Below are 23,004 nucleotides of genomic sequence, written 5' to 3'. Positions count from 1 at the left end.
TCTGGAACAAGACAAGAGTACTCACCTCCACTACAGTTATTCAAAATAATTCTGGAAGTCTGGTCATAACAATTAGGCAAGAAATTTAAAAAATCCAAATTGGAAAAGAGGAAGCCAAATTATCACTGTTTGTAGATGCCATGATTACATATACAGAACCACCCCCAAAATTCCACCAAAAACCCATTCAAAATTGCCAGTTGTTTGAAATACAAATCAAGAAAGCAATGCCATTTATAAGAGCTGCAAAAATAGCAACAATAACCCTAGAAATAAATTTAACCTAGAAAGTGAAAACTTTCTACAATGAAAATTATAGAGCATGAGGCTAGATATAGTGGCTCATGCCTGTAATTTCAGCTACTTGGGAGGCAGAGATTGAGAGGATCATGGTTCACTACCAACCACCGCAAAAAGTTAGCAAGTCCTAATCTCAATCAATGAGCTAGGTACCTGTGATCACAGCTAAGCAGGTGCCCATAAGTAGGAAGATCGTGGTCCAAGGCCAGCCTGGACATGTGAAACCCTCCCTAAAATATAACTAAAGCAAAAAGGGCTGGGGGCGTGTCTCAACTGGTATAGTGTCTGCCTAGCATGCACAAGACCCTGAGTTCAAACCAGTACTAACAAAAGAAGAGAGAATAAAAAGTATGAAACATAGATGAAAGCCATTGAAGAAAATTAAAAACATGCAGAGCATCCTATGTTCATCCATTGGAAGAATCAATATTGTTAAACTATCCACACTATATAAACTTATTTACAGATTCAAAATGTCAATGGCATCCTCCACAGAGCTAGAAACAAACAATCATAAAATGTACATCCAGTCACCAAAAAAAAGTATTATGAGTAAAAAGAAATAAAACATGAGACATTATGATATCTGACTTCAAAACACACTTCAAATTGGTATTAATCAAAACAACACAATACTGGCAAAAAAATAGACACATAGACTAATGGCAGAGAATAAAGACCATAGAAGTAATCTCATGTATCTATAGCCTACTGATTTTTTACAGCAGTGCTGAAGTAAGCACCATTTATCTGCATAAAGGACAGTCATTTCAATAAATAATATTGAGAATTGGAAAACCAAATGTTGAAGAAGGAAACTAGATTCCTATCTCTCACCAGTTACACAGGCAAATTGATAATGGATTAAAGGCTTAAATTCAACCCTAATCTATAAAATACTAGGACAAAAAAAAAAAAAAACAACTGGGGTTTGAAATCAGGGCCTCACGTCCTCTTGTCAGAGCCCTACCACTTTAGCCATTCTGCCAGCCCTCTTTTGTGTTGAGTATTTTTGAGATAGGGTCTCACAAACTATTTGCCCAGGCTGGCCTCAAACTGTGATCCTCTTGTTCTCTGCATCCAAAATTGCTAGGATTATAGCCATGAGCCACTGGCTAAAGCTTGGTTTAAATTCCCCTTTTGATTTTTTCATTAATCTATGGATTTTTCAGTTGCATGTTTATTTTTCATTTCCATGTATTTCTAGATTTTCTAAGATTCTCTTTGTTATTGATATCTAGTTTCATACAATTATGAAACAGATACTTAATATGATTTCAATTTAAATTTTTCTAAGCTCTTTTTGTGTATTGACACACTATCTTGGAAAATGTTATGCAAATGCTAGAGAAGAATGTAAATATTTCTTCTGTGAGATGGAATATACTATATAATGTCTGTTAATTATATTTGTTCTGAATGTAGTACAAATTCAGTTTATCCCTTTAAATTTTCTGTTTTGATGATTTGCCTTCTATTGCTAGTAGAGTATTGAATTTCCTACTATCATTTTATTATAGTGCATCTCTCCCTTCATAGCTACTAATATTTACTTTATATATTTACAAGTTCTAAAGGTAGATGCATATATATTTACAATTGTATCATTCTGGTGAATTGACCCTTTTTTTCAGTTTGTCTTTACAGCTTATGACCCAATGTCTATTTTGTCTGATATAAGTAGATACACCTCTTTTGGGGTTTCCTTTTGTATGAATACATTTTCCACTCTTTTACTTTCAGTTTATGGCTGTGTTTAATGACAATACAATCTCTAGTAGGCAGCATATTGTTGGATGTTGTTCTATCCATTCAGTCATTCTTTGCATTTTGATTGGAAAATTTAATCCATTTATTTTCAAGGTAATTGTTGATAAGTAAGGATTAATACTGTCACTTATTACAGTGTGTTCTGATAGTTTTGTAGATATTTTGTTCCTTGTTTCCTCTCTTACTGTCTTTTGTGATTTCATGATTTTCTGTAGCATTTATGCTTTGATTCCTGTCTTTTTCTTTTGTGTATCTACTATAAGTTTTTGCTTTGTGTTTATAAGATCACATAAAACATCTCTTAGTATGTTTAGCTATACTTACAGCAGACCTCAATGCTGACACCTTTATGTTCATTGTTGGCAAGAGCTGTGGGAAATACGCAGTGGCTATGTGTTGTCAGGCACATCAGCTGTATTTCTGGGCCTAGTAGCTAGGCTTCGGGGATGGCAATGGTAAGGGCTACAGCCAATGTTCCTTGTTGGGTTCTTCAATCAGGGAAACTTCAGAAGCAGCCATGCAGAAGTGGGAGCTGGTTAAAGCACCTGGAGATTGTGGAGGCAAAACAACTGCAGAGCCCTGAGTGGCAAAACTTACAGGCGGTGGCTGCAGCTATGGTAGCCATTGATTTCTTCAGTGTTAAAAGCTATAAGGTACTTCTGAAGAACAAGATATTTAGGTCTGTGATCAAGAATATTGAGGGTTCTTCAACACTGAAAATTGTCAATGCCCACACAGTGGCCAGTCCAAAAAGGCTGTTGAGGTGGTCAGTGGAGAAATCTGCTGGGATTCTTTGTTAAGAAAGCCACTAGGGGTCTCTGTGAGTGCCACTGCATGGCACTGTTTCCTGCTTTCTCCAGGTGTCCCAGCTATGCAGGTCCTCACAGCAATCTGAATGGAGTGAAATTGAAACTGATCTGCTCAGATAGTGAAAACCTGGCAGAGCTAGCTGTTGAATTTTTTCACATGCAAAAAACTCAGATATCATTATAACACAACTACTCTTCCAAAAAGTGTGAATACAATAAAATCTCAGGGTATACTCCAAGCAGTGGAATTTTTTTTTCAGCTCTACTTTCCAAACCAATTTATCTTATCTCTACTACTCCTCTGGCAAATAGTTTGTTAAGTGGAAAAGACAGTAGGTTGAAGATAGAAATAGGCAGAAAAATGCCTTCCTCAAAGATTTCATGTCCTAATCAGTTGCACCTTTAAACATACTATATTACATGGCAAGAGTGAATTAAGGTGGCAGATGGAATTAAGGTTGTTAATCACGTGGTTTTAAAACAGGGAGATTATCGTGGATTACCTGGGTAGGCCCAATGTCATCAAAAGGGTCCATTAAAGTAGAAGAGGGAACCAGAGGAGGTCAGAGTGATGAATTGTGAGAAGGATTCAGTTAGTATTACTAGCTTTAAAGATAGAGAAAGAGGGCTGTCAGCCAGGGAATTTAGGTCTCTACAAATTGGAAAAAGCAAGTAAATTAGCTTGTTCCCTAGAGTCCCCTAGAAGAAATGCTTCCCTAATGTCACCTTCAGATGAGCCCAGTGAGACCAATTTTATACTTTCAATCTATCAAAATTGTGAAATAATAAATATGTGGTTTAAAGCAGTTGAATTTTTGCTAATTTGTGACAGCAGCAATAGCAAATTAACACAAGAGCCACAGCCCTAACTCTGAACCCAGCTATTTCCATATACTATCTTTGTGATATTGAACAGATTTCTTTATCTAAAATTTATAGTTCTCATCAATAAAATTAGGATAAGATCACGTTGCTTGCTAATATCACAGGGAGCCTTGAAGATCAGCTAGAGTATCAGTGCCATATAAGTGTAAGATGGGATTGATCTATACAACAAAACATAAGTAAAGTAGAAATAGGAGCAACAGACCAGGAAAAATATCTGCCACATATGTGGCAGATAGGGAACTGCTATGCAGGGCATGTATAAAAAGACAATCCAGCAAAAACAGTCAAAGTAAAAGAATAAGAAAGAAGCCAGGTGCCACTGGCTCATGCCTATAAATCCTAGCTACTTAGGAGGCAGAGAACAGGAGGATTGCTGTTCAAAATCAGCCAGGGCAAATAGTTCACAAGACCCTATTTCAAAAAACCCTATCACAAAAAATTGGGCTGGTGGAGTGGCTCAAGATGAAGGCCCTGAGTTCAAGTCCTAGCACCACACACACACAAAAAAGAATAATAAAGAAAACCCAAATGAACAATAAACAACATTTGGAAAAATGCTCAAACTCACAAGTAGTTAGGGAAATCCAAATGACAAATCAAAGCAACAAAAGATACTTTTAAACAACCAACTGTATTGGCTAACATTTCTTAAACACTTTAGGAATTGATGAAAGTATATGAAAATATTTGAGAAAAGAAGTCCTCTTGTACTCAGAGAACTATAAATAGGCAGAACTATACTATGGAGAATCATTAGTTAATATCTACTAATATTTAAAATGTATATCCTGTTTATATCACAATAATTTTTGCTCCTAAATATTCACCAAAATGGGCACAAATGTGCAAGTAGGTTCATTGTATATAGTAGTAATATCCTTAGTCAAATAAACTGTTATGACAACATTATGGAATGCTATGCAGCAGTTTAAAATAAGGCAAGAGATAGGCACCATTTTCTCCATTAAAGAGCTCGAGTTGCCTGTGACAGGCATGATCTACGAGTACTTACTGCTCTTTACCACCAAACCTCCCAAATGATCCCTTTCCTTCTGGGGTCTAACATTTTGTCTCTAGTCCTCAGAAGATAGAGATCCCTCCCTTTCATCCCAGTCAAACTTATAAAATGATTAGCATTGAGACTCTGAAGGCAGCAAGCATGGAATTCAATCTTTGAATTCTAACTTCAATTCTCTGTCCTTTCCCAGGTGTGAACTTTAGGCAGGGTTTTACAACCTCATTGTGCAACAGTTTCCTCATCTATAAAACTGAGAAAAGTGTAGTAACTACCTCAGATAGTTGTTGCATTACAAGAATAAATGCTTGGTAAATAAGTAGACTAGCTCCTAACACACACAAACTTCTTAATAAACATCAGCTAACATTATCTGTCTAATCTCCATAATTTTTACTAATATTTCCATTATGTTTTAGTTGAAGGAAGCCATGAGTTTTGTTTCTCTGATTCATTTCTGATTGATTGATTGATATAAATATGTTGCCTGGGCTGGCCTGGAGCTCATGATCTTCCTGTCTCAACTTCCCAAGTGCTGGAGTTATAGACCTGCACCACCACACCCTACATCATTTCAGTTTTATAAGAAATTTTTAGGACACTCTTCTTTCTCTGGCAATGGTTATATGTAAAATAATGTAAGGAGAGCTGGGGTGTAGCTTAGTGTTAGAATACTTGTCTAACATACACGAGGCCCTGGGTTCAATCCTTAGTACCCTCATTAAAAATATAGTGTAAGAAAAAAATTATTGATGCCAAAAGGCAATATGCCCAAAGTGCAGTTTAAGGATATAAATATACTTAGTTCAATATCATAATTCCACTTAAAATGCTCTTCACCTCAATTTCCACTAATCCAAATCCTTCCTATCCTTCAAGAACTACGAAGTCTCCTCTGACTCCAGCCTTCATCAATTGCTTTCTCCTCCAAATTCCTACAGTATTTTTTGAGATATTTCTCTCTGTGTGTTTTCCTGGCTGGTCTCAAACTCCTGGGGTCAAGAGGTCCTCCCACTTTAGCCTCCTAAGTAGATAAGACTACATGCACATACAACCCCACCTACTTTCCTAGAATATTTATTTATTTATTTATTTATTTTAAGGGTTTTTTTTCATTTTTCTTTTATTATTCATATGTGCATACAAGGCTTGGTTCATTTCTCCCCCCTGCCCCCACCCCCTCCCTTACCACTCACTCTGCCCCCTCCCTCTCCCCCCCCAATACCCAGCAGAAACTATTTTGCCCTTATTTCTAATTTTGTTGTAGAGAGAGTATAAGCAATAATAGGAAGGAACAAGGGTTTTTGCTGGTTGAGATAAGGATAGCTATACAGGGCATTGACTCACATTGATTTCCTGTGCGTGGGTGTTACCTTCTAGGTTAATTCTTTTTGATCTAACCTTTTCTCTAGTACTTGTTCCCCTTTTCCTATTGGCCTCAGTTGCTTTAAGGTATCTGCTTTAGTTTTAAGTTTTTATTTTGTGGCACTTTGGATCAAACTCAGAACCTCACACATACTAGCCAAATGTTCTACCACTGAGTTATAGCCCTAACTCTTTAGAATATTTTAAATTAGTACTAAACAGCATAGCTTTTAGCCCAATAATGTCTCAATCACGTTATTTTGGGAAGGGGAGGCACTGGGGCTTGAACTCAGGGCTTCAGGCTTGTTAGGCAGGCACTCTTACCACTTGAGCCACTCCACAGCCATGTTAGGACCAGACCCTTTTCCTCCTTTCAGGTGGCTTACTGGGAACTTCCCACCCAACCCCAAAGACTGACAAAGGGATGGTTGTTAACCTTTATCTCTCTGGATGGGTGTCAAGGACAGTTGAGCAGACAGTAACCTAACCACAACTTATCTTTCTTGGTTGCCCAGCAACGGTATCTTAGTGACCTACCTGGTACTTTTCCACTAGCCCCCTATATCTAGCCCAAGCCTGTATGTGGCAGTGGGCTCTAGGTCTCTTGCTGGGGTCCCCCTCCACAGGGCTCCTGCCTGAATAATAAACTCTGTGCTGGTGTGTGAGCTGTCTCTTTGCCTCTTCCATGCCTCTTTCATTTTCTAACACCACCAGCCCCTCAATCACTTTCTATAACTCATTCTGTGTGTTTTGTCTCAGATCTGATGGTGACCTAGCTAGGCCATATATCATCTCCCGGCTTGCAACAGAACTTAGTCACATGACTCACATGGCAGGTTACCTTTCCTTCCTTTCTTTCTCCTGGTGATGGAAAGAACAGCAATAGTCATTGCTGACACACAGAAATCTGATTTCCAAGCCCAATATGAATGAAACTATGAGCATTGTTTAAAAGCAGGTTTGCTGGGTTTATTACCCCAGTAATATGCCATATATATAATATGCCATAATGTTCTGTACATATTATGTGTACCTTGTATGGGTCCACCAAGGAATAATAATGCTAGCAAACACAGTACAAAAAGTACAAAGTGTCCACTAAAATCAAAGGGACTGATGAAAGTTTTTTTAGTTACAAGCCTACCATAAATTCACCTTTTCTTTCAGAACTTCCCTGTTGAAATAGCAAAGGGAAATGGCTATAAACTCCAGACCCTCAAAGTAAGTCATTTATATGAGATAATGTTTTTGAGGGACTTTGTAATTTAAAAGTGATAATTTATATTGATATATAAATGCAAGGACCTCTGTTAATATTCTTCCATTGCTCAGCACCCCCAGGTAACTATATGCCATTCTGTAGTCAAGGTTATAATCACAATTCAGTGACTGTTTAAGCAGATTTATGTATTGAAGATAAAAATTAAAAGGGTCAATATGGCATATTGTAATGCCTCTTACTTTAAAACTAGTAAGTAGTTCCCTTACTTAAAATTTTTCTTTCTTGAAATGGTCTCTAAAATGAAGAGGACACCCACAGAGTGGGAGAAAATATTTGCCAACTATACATCAGACAAAGGACTGATAACCAGAATATATAGGGAACTTAAAAAACTAAATTCTCCCAAAACTAATGAACCAATAAAGAAATGGGCAAGTGAAGTAAACAGAACTTTCTCAAAAGAAGAAATTCAAATGGCCAAAAAACACAAGAAAAAATGCTCACCATCTCTAGCAATAAAGGAAATGCAAATTAAAACCACGCTAAGATTCCACCTCACCCCTGTTAGAATAGCCATCATCAGCAACACCATCAACAACAGATGTTGGTGAGGATGCGGGGAAAAAGGAACCCTCTTACACTGTTGGTGGGAAAGTAAACTAGTACAACCACTCTGGAAAAAAATTTGGAGGATACTTAAAAAGCTAGACATTGATCTACCATTTGATCCAGCAATACCACTCTTGGGGATATACCCAAAAGACTGTGACACAAGTTACTCCAGAGGCACCTGCACACCCATGTTTATTGCGGCACTATTCACAATAGCCAAGTTATGGAAACAGCCAAGATGCCCCACCACTGACGAATGGATTAAGAAAATGTGGTATCCATACACAATGGAATTTTATGCAGCCATGAAGGAGAATGAAATGTTATCATTCGCTGGTAAATGGATGGAATTGGAGAACATCATTCTGAGTGAGGTTAGCCTGGCCCAAAAGACCAAAAATCGTATGTTCTCCCTCATATGTGGACATTAGATCAAGGGCAAACACAACAATGGGATTAGACTTTGAGCACATGATAAAAGCGAGAGCACACAAGGGAGGGGTGAGGATAGGTAAGACACCTAAAAAATTAGCTAGCATTTGTTGTCCTTAATGCAGAGAAACTAAAGCAGATACCTTAAAAGCAACTGAGGCCAATAGGAAAAGGGGACCAGGACCTAGAGAAAAGGTCAAAAAGAATTAACCTAGAAGGTAACACACACTCACAGGAAATCAATGTGAGTCAATGCCCTGTATAGCTATCCTTATCTCAACCAGCAAAAACCCTTGTTCCTTCCTATTATTGCTTATACTCTCTCTACAACAAAATTAGAAATAAGGGCAAAATAGTTTCTGCTGGGTATTGAGGGGGTTGGGGGGAGAGGGAGGGGGTGGAGTGGGTGGTAAGGGAAGGGGTGGGGGTGGGGGGAGAAATGACCCAAGCCTTGTATGCACATATGAATAATAAAAGAAAAAAATTTTTTCTTTCTTTATCTCTTCCCTTTTTTCTCATCCATTCCTCTTTCCCACTCATTCTAGTCCCTGTACCACTTTCTATACACCTTTTCTTTTCTCTCCATCTTTATTGTTCTCTTCTCCCTCACTCACAATTCTTGTTTTCTCTCTCTTCAACCTTGTTTGCTATCTCACTCACTCCCTTCTCTGTCATCTCACAACTTTCTGTTTTTACCTTTTTGTGTGCCTTTGCCTCTGTGTCCCTGGTGGCTGCTCTGTCACTGTCTCTCTTTATCTGTCACTGTCTTTCTCTTTTTTGTAGTAAAAACAACAGTAAAGCTTATTAGGAAAGAAAATTTAGTATAACAGGATAAAAGTGGGGAGAAATGGAAAAAAGAAACATTTCCTGCCCCCATGCAGGAAATGGGAGTAGAGACTCCCTTCTCTTTAACACAATCCCAGTTGAGCTCAAATCTCAAATAGACTACTCACCATGAACTATTTTTTTCCAAACTTTAAAAAATGTTAAAAAATGTAACATTTTGCTGGGCGCCATGTGGTTCATGCCTGTAATCCTAGCTACTTGGGAGGCAGAGATTAGGAGGATCAGGGTTGGAAGCCAGCTGTGGCGAACAGCTCAGGAGACCCTATCTCAAAAATACCCAACAAAACAGGTTTGGCAGAGTGGTAGAGTGCCTGCCTAGCAAGCATGAAGCCCTGAGTTCAAACACTAGTACTGCTAAAAAAAAAAGTAGCATTTTGCTAATTTGTAATAAGTTTTGTGGTAATTTCCACTGTTTATAGAGCTACATGGTTTTATTTATGGTGATTTTGAATGGATTTCTCTTTAAAAATAGCTTTATATTTTTCCAAAGTTTGTGACACTAAATGAAGTTGCTCTGGCTGTCACAACAGCAGAACAGGAAACAGATGCCCAAGCTTAACCAAATCATTTGGGAAGACTGTTTCAGAAAACTGATCAAAACACTGAGCATGATTATAGGCATTTCTGTTTTATTTTCTCTTTTCTGTGACATTGCACTATAGTAGAAAGCTAGATGTTCATTCAGTCCTGACTGTGTCATGATTGTTTTCTTTATGACTTCAGAATATCAACCTTGCAATCCTCATCTGCTAAATAAAGAATAATAAATCCTGGTCACCAGATATACATTCCATGATCTCTCAAAATCAAATGAGATAATGGATGTGAGTGTTATGAGAAAACCTAAAGACTTTTGTATAGAAGTTCAAGATTCTTCTGAGCTCTGACAACTCACTCAGCTGAGAAAGAATCTGAGATCCTTACCTAAAAACTTCAGAGTCACCATCCTTGAAACTGAATGAAAGGATTTTGAAATGGTGCCAATGGTAAGTAAACTCATCTGATCATATTTCCAAGTTTGAATCCACACCCAAGCTGGAAAGCTGAAAGTCTCCCTGATGACTTTGACTTTGATGAATTGGATGATCGTAAGCAACAATTTCCCTAAACTGATAATGAGAAGTGACTAAGCCTTTGCTCTTTTTTGTTTCCTCTCTTCTGAACATGTATTCTTCTCATCATTATTAAAAAGCAATAAATATACCTTATTCTTTCTTAAGCCTGGTACACATGTAAGTATCCATCAAGCCTGGTACAAATGTAGGTGTCCTTTGATTACTTACAACATAAAAAAATGAGATTTGAAAAATAACATACTGGTATTTGAAAATAGTAAGGAATGTAGGTGAGAGAGGCAAATAGATTAGTGAAAAGGGCTAAGAGTTCATATGTCTAAGTTTCTAGTCCCAATACCATGGCTGTTTGATTTATAACAAGTTTTGTCATCTTTTTGAGCCTTGATTTCCCCATTGTAAAAGGAAGAAATGAGACTAGTTTCTGCAAGAGCCACCTTCAGTTCTGTACTTCCATAACCTTATGTCCAGATAAGACATTTTAGTCTAACTTCTGTTTGATTTCCTTTCAGGTCATTATGACTATTAATGATTCAGATTCAGATTGCCTGGGAAATGGTGCTGATAATTTCCACAGTGAAGTAGTCACTGCCTAATTCTACCCACTTACAACTAAAATGTCCTGAAACAACAAACAACAAAAAATCATAAGAAGGCTCTAAAAGGAGGAAGGAAGAAGGCAGAATCCCTAAGGACCTTGGGACTTCAGTAATGACAAGGTGATCAGTTCCCTGGGTTTTCTGATAGCTCCCCTATTTATCCTTATAATGCACTCCAAAAGGCTCCTAGTAGAATCATCAACAAGCAGACAAAAAAAGAAGCTCTAAGGTAATTTTGTTTACTGTACCAAAGACCTGGGAAAGAATGCCTTAACAACACCTTCCGCTAGCCAAACAACATTGGGAAAAAACTGGGCAAAAATATAGCCCCACTCCCAGCCAATCTTACAACTACCCCTCCATGAAGTAAGTGACATTAGCAAGGCCAACCAGGAAGTTAATCTTCTATCCCATAAAGGGAGAGTTCATCTGCTGTCTCCAAAAAGACAGAGGCATAGGGGCTAGGATTCTCCAACTAAGTACTCTAAATAGGACCTAGCAGGGAGCTGATCTTCTAATTTTGCCTGAAGGAAACAGATATTCCTATAATTCTTTACCAGGGTGTTGTCAATAGATCCATCCAGAAATTAAGTCTGCCTATAGGGCTGGGTATGGAACACAGGGCATTGCACAAAATACCAGTGAGCAACACCCCATGCCTAAATACTTTTTTTCAGCATCAGTTTCTTCTTGACTTTTGGTAAGGGCCTTGTACAACTTCAGCTCAATATGGAAAACAAAAGGCAAGTGGACATGCATGGAAGAGAGAGAGAAAAGGTAACAAACTCATGTTATAGCTATCTTCTTTCCATGAGACAAAACAAATGCATCATGAGGGGGATCCCTCATTGACTCAAATGCCTCTTAAAGACTGAATTGAGGAATTAAGCTTCAACATGAGATTTGGTACAGTTAAACCATATTCAAACTACAACATCTATGTGTCCCTGTATGTGTGTATCCCATGTATGTTTAAGCTCCCTGCTGACAATGCATGGAGAGCTATAAACTATGGATTAAAAGGGTTTATATTACAAATAGATTCAGAAGGTCTACATTACCACATCCCAAACTTAGATCAAGTCTACAATCCTGTCTAAATATATTAAGGCCTTTTGAGAATCAACTAAAGTCAAATCTTTTTTGTCAAAAGAGTTACCATATAATAATGGCATCATTGTGTAGATGCCAGATAACCTCCCCAAATTGCCACCTACATGCCTTGTGAAACATTGCTTGACCTTGTAAAGTTCTCTTTTTTTGAGGTACTGGGGTTTGAATTCATAGCCTTCATCTGGAACCACTCCACCAGCTCTTTTTGTGAAGGGTTTTTCAAGATACGGTCTTGCAGAAGTATTTGCCCAGGTTGCCTTTGAACCATGATCCTCCTGATCTCTGCCTCCTGAGTAGCTAGGATTATAGGTGTGAGCCACTGTCACCAGGCTCTTGAAAGGTTCTTGTGATCAAATAAAGATCTATTTATCACCAAGTGTCCTAATGTCAAACTGCTTGCTTAAAGATGAATATTGCACAAAAGAATTTTCTTGTTCTCCCTGATTCAAGGTCTCCCTTACCACATGGGCCCCTTTTCTAAGTAGTCTCCCTTGAAGATTGTGAACCCAAACCCATCCCTCAGGGTGAGGGGCAGACTTGCATGAGAGATAAAAACCAAGCGGACTTCCTGCTGGTATGCTCACCTGCCTGAATCTGGTCAGAGGTACACATTTCTGCAGTAGTAAATTTTGTCTTGCCCATCAGCTTTTGAACACATGTCTGATTTGTGATGGCTGCAGCACCCCACTATTTCTAACAGGTCAGTCAATTGCTATAGATCACTCTAGGTTCTTGACAACAGTTATCATTCCTCAATGGGGGCTAAATGACAATGAAGCCACCAGCCAGGTTTTTCCACTATCGGCAGCTTTTCATTTTGCTTAATTCAACCATGATAAACAAAGCTCTGTATATGAAGTTGCATAGTGTGCCCCATTAATTCACATCTGTCTAGAACCTGAAAGTGTGACCTTATTTAAAATTAGGGTCTTTGCAGATATAATCAAGTTGAGTTCATGTAACAGATGCTTAAACGCTACTTTTGCTGAGGAACACTGACTCCTTACTTGGGCCCAGAAATTAAAGACAGGAAACAATAATGTGATAGTGATGTCCCTTTTACAAAGAAACAGAAGAAATAAACTGACACTGGGAAATATGTAACTAGGACTACAAAAGGGAAAAGAAAATCTTGCATGCTGGCCAGTTTCCTTTGCTTGTTATTCAAAATGACATTTTTTCCCTTTGACTCTCTCTCTGCTCCTGGAGAAACCAAAGTTAATATTCTTTACTCTTCAGTTAAACCAGGCAATCTTCTCTCTCCTTATCTCTTTCTGACCACTGAGTTTCCATTGACTCTGTCAATGGAAGACACATGGCACCAGGAAACCAGAAGATAAAAGCCAAAGTTGTGGGACATATGTTTTGCCAAGTATTTCAAACAGTCCTAATTGCCCCCTATAAAAAAGCAGATATTTTCTCTTAGAAGTGGGACAGCAGAGCTTTAAGAGGTTGACTTTCCCTGTCTTCCTCTTCCTTTGATGAATAATAAGCCTAATTTCCTTTTCCTCATAACCCTATTATTTGTGATTTGGCATGAAGGCCAGGGGACCAGCATTGAAGCTTTCCAGTAACAAAATTGAGGAAACCCAGATGGCACTCACAGGGGGTCTTTACTATTTTGAGTGTTAGGAAGCCCCCAGATTGAACTCTGGCTCCATTTCAGTGGAGTTCTTGTGAGTGATGCTTGGGCAAGAGTGAGGATGATTCCCAGCAACTGCTAGGATATAATTAACTCCGGGGAATTCCCATTGTCTTCAAGAACTGCAAACAGACCACTGGCTCTTGTAATGACATTTGGGGAAAAAGCAAAAGGATTTGTAAGAAGTTGAGACCTAAACTTGGGTAAGTCTCTGGTCCTGCACACCCAAAACCTGACTCTGCCTTCTCTGGGAAGGTCTTGCTGGGATTTGGTCCTTGGAAACCAAAGAATCTGTTGGAACTATTTCTGGGATAGAAGTCTCAGGTTGAGAAAGACTAAGGAATTAAGAGGTTTGTCTTTTCTTAAAGATCTCCATTTGATCAAGGGAACTTGTTTCCTGTCTATTGGCCTTGGCTCTGGAGGAGAAAGCTCTACATGGCTGTTTGTTTGCCTGATATTTGTCATGTTACATGTGGGAAACAAAACATGTTTTCCATCTGAAAGCCCTTTGAAAAAAATCTTATGGGGTCCACTGGGAACAATGAAAAGCAAAGAATTTTATTCCTGCCAGTAGGTCAGACTTAGTGCCATCAACTAGTTAGTAGTTCTGAATGAAACTCTGAAGGACTCCCTGGAGGGAGAAGATAAATGGAAGAGATCCTGGAAGAGTGGGAGAACTCAGGATGGAAGAAGCAGTGGACCCCTGGATAGGAATCTCAGACCACTTCATGCACTCCAGAAGCTGACCCCTGCAACTTGGGCTGACCTCTGAGTCCTGCTTCTCCCGAGGATGAAACCAGGAGGGGTGGAGGAGGTATGTAACTCTCTGTATCTCCCCTATAACTGCCCAGGCAGTTTGGCTCAGTGGCCCAACTCCACTGGTGTCATGTTTAGCATCACCCAGTACAAGGCTGCATTTGGACTGGGCACATCCGCCAAGCCTCTGCCTCTTATACTGTCTTTTATACTCACAGGGGAAGAAAAATGAAGGACAAGGGTCCTAACTCACAGGTCATGAGCCAGGGAGGAATATAAAGGGAAAAACAAAACAAACCAAGAAACCTAGGAAGTTTAAAAAGATCTGCTGTAATGTATACAAAAATAAAGAACCTTGAGTCCATCATGTTACCCCCTAGGGAGAATTATAATGAACCTATGGCTGAAAGGGTTGTTTTTAATGCATTAGACTATCAAAAATTGTACAAAAACTTATTTTTCCCCTGAAATTTCAGAAAACAACTCACTGGTTGTTGCAGTCAATTTTAAGGGTTTTTTTCCTCCATTAAAAAAATTTTAAATGTGCACTTAAATGTGTTTGTATGTAAACATCTTTAGAATAGTTCTTAAACTATTATAGTTAATATGTAAAAGTTGTCTTTCAAAAAATATTGTCTAAAGTTCTTATGTCAAATCAAATCTAACTAAACAGAAGGCATTCAGGAATTTACTCTCAGGCTCAGAATAGAGGGGAAAAGGAACGAATTTAAACTTAAACTGCAACCTGCAGAAGGGATCTTAAAATTTGATTGTTTGGGACAAATGACTGTAACATGTATGAAGGTAAATGTAATTTGGATTCAATTCTCTTTTATAATATATAGATCCATAAAATGCAATTTTGTAACCTTTTTGCGTGAGGAAACAGTCTAAGATTGCTTTCTTTCTGCTCTTATTAAAATATGAAACCTTGCTTTCATTATTTGTGAATCGGTATTGAGGCCAAGAGCTAGCTTTCTAGTAATGTTCATACTGTATTAGAGTAGACCTTAACACAATGATGTTAGGGTGAACAAAAGGAATCCATGTTAGAACTAGACCCCCTCCACCTTGAAGGTGACTTAATGGAAACTCTCCACCCAGCCCTAAACGAAAATAAACACCCAGCTTTAGCCATTTACTAGAAACTCCCCTCCCAGCCTAGAATAAATGATCTGTCCTTAAGCCATTATCTCAGGAGGGTCATAGGAACATTGAGGATTTTCCCACCCAGTGACTTTCCTGGGACTTCTCCACTCACCTCTTATATCTACCCCTAGTCTGTAAGTGTCTGGGGGCTCCATCTTTATACCTAAAGACCTCTCTGCAGGACCACTTCCCCACAATAAACCCAATGCTGGCTGGTGTTGAGCTGTCTTCCCGCCTATCCATTCTGTGCCTGTATTCAATGTAATAGATGGTGCTGAAACCTGGGTTGGGGCTTGTAGGTTTGGCTCTCAGCTCTTCACTCTTGCAACCTAGAAAGCAATGGACAATTGGCAGTTCTTCCTGAGCTCACTCCCAGATCTTTAATGGAGGCTAAAGTTTTCCTCTCCTGTCCCCTGTTGCCTCTCCCTCTCTTTTTGCTGCTCAATCTCTCCCACCCTTCTCTTTCTTTCTTTTTTTGACAGCTCTGCCAGAAACCCTTTCCCCATTGCTGGACTTCTATCCAACACTGGCCTTCAAATTTCGGTGAGTTGTTTCCCCTCCATCCAGGTTTCTCTCTATGTCCTACTGTGGGCCACGGCAAAGCCCCAGCCAGGCAAGAGACTCTCATTCCGCCAACTGGTTGGATTTACCTATTTTCTGGGAATGCCTAAAAATATCCAGGAGCATGCATATATCATAGACTCTCAATTGGCAGTGGGGACACTCCTGCCCTCTAATACATTTGTCCTACCAGGTAGGACCACTGTGGGGATTACTCACCGCCTTTCAATTCGTGTCAATATCAGACCATAGGCCTCATAGGAATTGTCTCTATTTCAGACCCTTGGTCTCAAAGAAATTGTCTACTATAACATGTCTGGCTGTAATCCACAAAAATGGGTCAGAAATTATCCAGGACTCCAAGGGACAGTCCACTGGCATGTCTCCTCAAAAACCTTCAGTCTCTGGGTTTCACTAAGACCACTAAACCCAAATGGCTAACTTTCTATTGTAACATAATTTGGCTCCAATATAAATTGGACAAGGATAACTATTGGCCTGAACAGAGCACTTGTGCTTTCCAAATTCAGCATGATCTTGAAATTTTCCTCCAATGCTATGGCCTGAAGTCCATACATACATACATACATACAGGCTTTTGCTGATCTCTGCTTGAAATCTTCCCTTTGTCAGTCTTTTAATTCCTTCGAGATCTTCCTTCTAAATGAAAAAACCCGTCAAAACTGCATCTCCCTTACCCTCCAAAGCTGTGTCACTTTCCTTAACCAATTCTCCTCCTTAATGGTCTTTCACAGATTTGACCCAGCCCCTCACCTGCTCCACTTCCCCCAGCCAAGACCTCTTCTACCCCTCCACTCCATCCCCATCCTCCACCATCTCTCCCATTGTCCTCTCAAACACAATGCCATTCCCCATACCATCCTCTACCTTCCTCCTCTTCAGACAAAGCCACTGTCCTCCCCCTATGTGAGGTGGCAAGTGTGGAGGGCCTGGTCCACATTCATGTGTCTAGACCTTATCTAAACATTGTACAAACATTTGAAGAGTTAAAAGTGTGTCAGTTTAATATATGTAAAATGACAAGCTAAATCTCTCTTTTATGCAAAAGCATTACATATAAATCTTTGGCATATAAAATGGTTAATGAAACTTTTGAAACTTTTAAATAGCAATTCAGAAAAGCCCAGCCATTTGGGTAATCCTAACATTTAAAACTTGACCTGTGTCTGTCTTAGTTAAATGAGTGTTTGCATTAGAAAATAAGACTATTTGGGATCACAGGCATTGTCTGCCTAACTTGTAAAAGATCTAAAGTTAATGATGCTAGACTTTTTCAGGCTTGTGTCCATGTGTTCCTAATTGTAACAAGGAGCACCTCATATTGCTATTTCAATGCTGTCGGTCATAATTATTTTCCTAAAATGCTGTCTGCAATGTAAATAACTTGATGTTCTGACAATTCCTAAACTACTTTTCAGTATTTTAAACCATGGCTATTCTAAGTCTTGTCATTCACAGTCTGGCTCCTTCTCTGGAGCATTTGCAATGAAACCCCAATAATGACTTTAAAAAGTACTTATTTTTTGATTAAGGCAGGCTTTTAGATATTTTCTTTTGTTGGCTTTTTGTATTCTCCTTGTAAAACTTTTAACTGTTGTCTGTTGACATTCTGTAGCATTTTTAAGTTTTCAGGTTATCATCTATATTCCAGACAGAAGTAAAAATGATTGTCAGATAAGCCTACTTCTTCTAAACCTTTTTTGTTGCTTACAATTTGGCCTGATGCTTCCCCTCCAACATGGGATCTGACCTGCCTGATGCTTCCCCTCCAACATGGGATCTGATTGGAGCAACTGGGAAAAAACTATTCTTGGAAACAAGAGACTTTCATTAATTAGAATGGTTAATTGATAAAATCTTCAGAGGACACTATTCAGAGACAGTTTGGAGACAAGAGGGGAAAGCTGTCACAATCCAGGTGGAGTCACCTGTGCCAGATGTCACAAAACTTGCTAAAGCCAAGAAGTTTTAAAGAAGTGATCTTATGCATGGCTACTAGATATCCACATTCTTGCAGGCACCTCTGACAGAAGGCAAACTCATATTTTTGGGTCAAGGCCTTCTATTTAATTAAAGACAGGAATGACTATTTTGCTGGCTCCAAGCATATATTTTTGGTAGTCTCTGAGCCATTCTCTCCTGCAGCCACCTTGGAATCCAGATAACAACTCTAGAGCCTCCCCCAAAACAAAAACTGAGATTATGACCAACCAGGCCATACCTGTGGTTGGGATTGTTTACTATACATACCTTTATCCCCTTCCCCCTGTTCTTTTGTGTACTTAAACTTATACTGATTGTCCATACCCCAAAATCCCTTGGTTTTCCTTCTCATGCTGATTACCATTGGCCAATGTGCATTTAAGTGCATGTCTCACTTTATCTCCCAAAGCCTACGTTCCTTTACACAGGTCACCACTCAAAACCTTATCAAAAGAATGCTGTTTTAATGTTAACTAGTCTGGGATCATTAGTGAGCCATTAAGAGACTTCAAAAAGTACTGCCAATTTCCAACAAGAAAAAACAGACAGCTGGGAACAATGGGTCTTCCTGGGCTAAGTGGATACCATGGGTAACCCCTCTTCTGTGACCCCTTATTTTTTCCCTCATTATAATCTTGTCATTTCCAAACCCTTTCTCACTTTGTTTCCTAGAGGCTCCAGGCATTCGTCCAGGACACTATCCATAAGCATATCAACTCTTCCAACAGGCCTGCTACAGTCACCTAAAGCAAGAATACCCTGCTGATACACCCTCGTCTTAAGAGATTTCGACACCCCAGTTCAGCAGGAAGTATATAGAAGAGTATCAGTGCCCTATTCCTATCTATCTATCTATCTGTCTGTCTATCTAGCTATCTATACAGATATATAAAGTCAGGGATGTTAGTGATGTACAGATGACATATGCAGGAATTTCAGGTGTTTAGGGTTCTTGGGTCCACTCTGAGAATGAAAGCACAGGCAGACTCCACCAGCAGAGGTCGGAAAGATTTCTGCATGGGGGCATGCAGGGGGACCTGGAAACTTGTGGTCCCATGGGTCAGGTTGGAGATTGGGTTTTTATAGTCTTTTTTATTGACTGAGGGTGCAGACTTCTCTCAGGTGCAGACAACTATTTCCTGGGAAGAAGAGGTGTCTCCTTGACCAGTTATCACCTTTTGGGACCTCCTATAGTCCATCCTTCAATTCCCCCCTCTCAGTGACCACCCTAACTGCTGTTAAGTATAGGCACGAGGAAGTCTATTCAGTAACTGCTTCCTGCTGACAGGGGGCAATGAAGGGGCCCACAACATCAGGGATGACTATGAGAGAGGAGTTAGAGGGGACTGCGTTTTCATTTCCATAAGGGGAATCTGTAGTTTGATGGATTCTAGGTGAGAGGAAACAAACTTGACAAGTAAGTTTAAAATGCAAGGCCCAAACACAAGTAAGAGAATAATGGCAACTATAGGCCCCAGAAATGGTAGGAACTAAGTGCTGGAGGGGAGCCAGGACTTTCTTTGGTCCCATATCTGTGTAAAAACCTGAGTTTCTAGAGACTGTTTCCAGAGCCACTCAGTCTGTTGGGGAATGTAGTCTGCACATAAAAATGCCTGAAGTGTTTATATATGTGCAACAGGAAGTATTGGTGATGGCACATACCCCTCCTTGTTTAGCCAAAAGAAAATCTAGGGCCAGGTGGTGGTCCATTACCTTACAGGCAAGGGATGACAAAGACCTTTGTATGTCATTAATGGCAAGGCCTACCTGGTCTGAGATTCCCTCTACTACTTTGGTTAGGATTTTTTGCAGTTACATGATTGGCAATCACCCTATAGCTGATTTCTGCTAGGTCTGCAATCTATGCTGTTATCCCTAAAACTATTAGAGCAATCTCCCTTTGACCTCTATGAGAAGTTGTTCCTGTTGTAGTTAGCATTCTCCTTTCCTTCCAGATGGTTGCATGAGCATGCAGAATCAGGAAGGCATAGTTAGAATCTATATAGATGTTGATTCTCTGTTCTTTTGACAGTTTTAGGGCTTTTGTTAGGGCCATTAATTTTGTTAATTGAGCACTTGTATTAAGATGAAGAGGACCTGATTTGAGGTTGCCAAATTCTGTTATAACTGCAAACTCTGCATGCCTGACACCATTCTTGACAAAGGAACTGCCGTCAGTGTATAATTCTAGATCTGGATTTTTTTAAGGGCCAGTCAGTTAAGTCAAGTCGGGCAGCATGATTTTCCATAAATACCTCCTCACATGAGTGTTCAGGATTTCCTTCTGCCTCTGGTAGAAGGGATGCAGGGTTTAGGCTCTAACAGGTCCTTAAAGTTATTTTTGTCCTTTCCAGAAGCTGGGCCTGGTACTTAAGTAGATGGCTGGCAGATAGTCAAAGTTCTCCTTTTGAGTTTAAAATTCCTTCTAGGTCATGTGGGGTGTAAACTGTTAGGGGGTAGTTTAGGATAAGTTTTTGAGCTTCAGGCACTAGAAGGATAACTGCAGTAACTGCTGTAAGACATCCTGGCCATCCTTTGGTTATCTGATCTAATTCTTTACTTAAGTATCCTATTGTCTGGGGAGTGATGCCCCAGAGCTGAGTCACCACTCCCAAGGCCAGTTCTCCCTTTTCATAGATGTATAATTGAAGCTTGTCCTATACTGGGAGACCCAGGACTGGAGCTGTCATAAGGGCCTTTTATAACTGGTGGAATGCATTTTCTGACTTGTCATCCCATTCAATAAAGGGCTAGAGATCTTTCTGTGCTTCCTTAAGGATTTGATAGGCCTGCCTAGGTCTGCATATCCCAAGATCCAAATTCTACAGTATCCTGTCACCCCCCAAAAGGCCCTCAATTGTTTTAGAGTCTTAGGTAGAGGAAACATCAGGATTGGATGGATTCTCTCTTCTACTAGAGCCCTCATTTCTTCCTCCAAGACAAGCCCTAAATATGTAACCCTAGACTGACACAATTGGGCTTTTTCTTTAGAGATTTTATATCCTCTATATGCTGGGAAGTTTAGTAAGGATTCAGTGGCTTGTGAAATAACAGGCTCAGTTGGTCCACAGAGCAGGAGGTCATCTACATATTGTAGCAGAGTCACTTGTGGATATTGCCACTCTGCCAAGTCTTGGGTTAGAGCCAACCTAAAGAGATGGGGGCTGTTTCTGAATCCCTGGGGGAGGACAGTTCAGGTTACCTGTCCTGACTTTCATCTGGGGTCCTCAAAGGCAAAGATAGGTTGACTTTTAGGATGTAAGGTAGTGCAAAAAAAGAATCCTTTAAGTCCAGGACAGAGTAGTAAGCAGTACCTGGAGGTATTCGGGCTAAGAACATGTAAGTATTTGGAACTACAGGGTGGGGAGGCAATACTGCTTCATTGATCAGGCAGAAAACATGAACTAGCCTCCATTTGTTAGGTCCCTTCCTAATGCTGAGAATAGGATTATTATATGGGCTGGAGCATTCTATTAGCAGTCCCTGCCTCCTTAAGGCTTTGATTATGGGAATCAGCCCCTCCTTAACTTCTGGTTTTAAAGGATATTAGTTTTTGATGGGGAAATCAAGAGGAGTCCTTGAAATAAATTAGGACTGGGACAGCTGTTTGTGCCCATCCCACAGTATGTCCATCTGTCCGTACTGTGGGGTCTACTTGTTCCTCTATCAGTGGCAAGCAAAAGTATTCTCCTGGGGTAAAAGGAGCTATATCCCCAATTTAGATAGAAGGTCTTGCCCTAGCAGAAGAGAAGCAGTTTCTGGTACAATTAAAAGGGAATGACAGAAGTGGAATTCTCCTCAGGAGCAGGCTAGAGGCTGAGTGAAATAATGCTCTAGAGGCTGGTCTGGTATGTAATTTTTTGGAGGACCTCTGTTCAGGAAAGAAAGGAATAGCTGAAATGCTGGCTCCAGTATCAATAAGGAAGCTGATCTTGTGCTTTTCAATAGTAAGTATCGCCCGGGGTTCCTCTGCTTTTATGGTGGTTACAGGAGCCTGGATCAGAGCTCTGGGATCTGTCATTGGGTGGGAGGCTCTGACCTCAGTTCCTCTGGGAACCCAGGACAGTGTGCCTTCCAATGTTTCCCTGACAGATGGGGCAGGGTCCTGGGGGTAGTTCCTCCAGGGGCACTCCCTCCTGAAATGGCCTGCCTGTCCACATTGAAAGCATGTCCTCAGGTTTGGACTTTGCCCCAGTGAAACCTCTCTGAGTGCTGCAATCTGCAATCAGAGCCTCCTGTTGTTTATTCTTTCTCTTTTCCTTCTCCAGGTCCTTTTCTTTTTCTAAGTCCCTATTATAGTGTACAGATGTGGCTATATGGACCAGTTAGTCTAGATCTCTGCTCTCTTCAGCCACCAGTTTCTGAAGCTTTTTATGGATATCTGTGTTAGAAATTTATCTTTTAGGATAATTTCCTCCTCCTGTGACTCCAGCACAATGTTCGCATGCTTCTGTAAAGCATCCTTAGTTCTCTATAGGAAAGCTACTGGGGTTTCTAAGGGTCATTGCTGTACAGCCATAACTTGGGAGTAATTAATTAGCTCTCCTTAGGCCCTCAAGAATGCAGTGCATGAAGTGGTTAGTCCATTCATCCTTGTCATTTTCAGGGTCCCACTTAGGGTCATACCTAGGCACTGCCTGATCTCCTGTTGGAATTTGGAATCAGGGTTCCCTTTTAGGTATCCAGTGTCTTTGTCTTTTTTCTCCCTCCCCCTCCTCCTCCTGTGAGGGCCCAGTCTGAGATAGGCCTGTAGGGCCACATTTATCTAAGTGATAATTGTCTCCAGCTTTGGCTGCTTGATCTAGTATCCACTATTTCTCCAGAGCAGTAAGGATCTGAGATAACAAT

At 39.9% G+C, this 23,004-nt stretch overlaps 1 pseudogene; it reads left to right on the top strand.

The window, feature by feature from the left end:
- The first annotated feature begins 2,516 nt into the window (after positions 1 to 2,516).
- LOC141419470 (golgin subfamily A member 7-like) overlaps positions 2,517 to 23,004 on the top strand; it is a 77,622-nt pseudogene continuing 57,134 nt past the window's right edge.

This window comes from Castor canadensis, chromosome X (genome assembly GCF_047511655.1).
Source record: "Castor canadensis chromosome X, mCasCan1.hap1v2, whole genome shotgun sequence".
Taxonomy (NCBI): Eukaryota; Metazoa; Chordata; class Mammalia; order Rodentia; family Castoridae; genus Castor; species Castor canadensis.
Note: the sequence above shows the minus strand (reverse complement) of the source record. Positions and strands in the feature narration are given on the sequence as shown.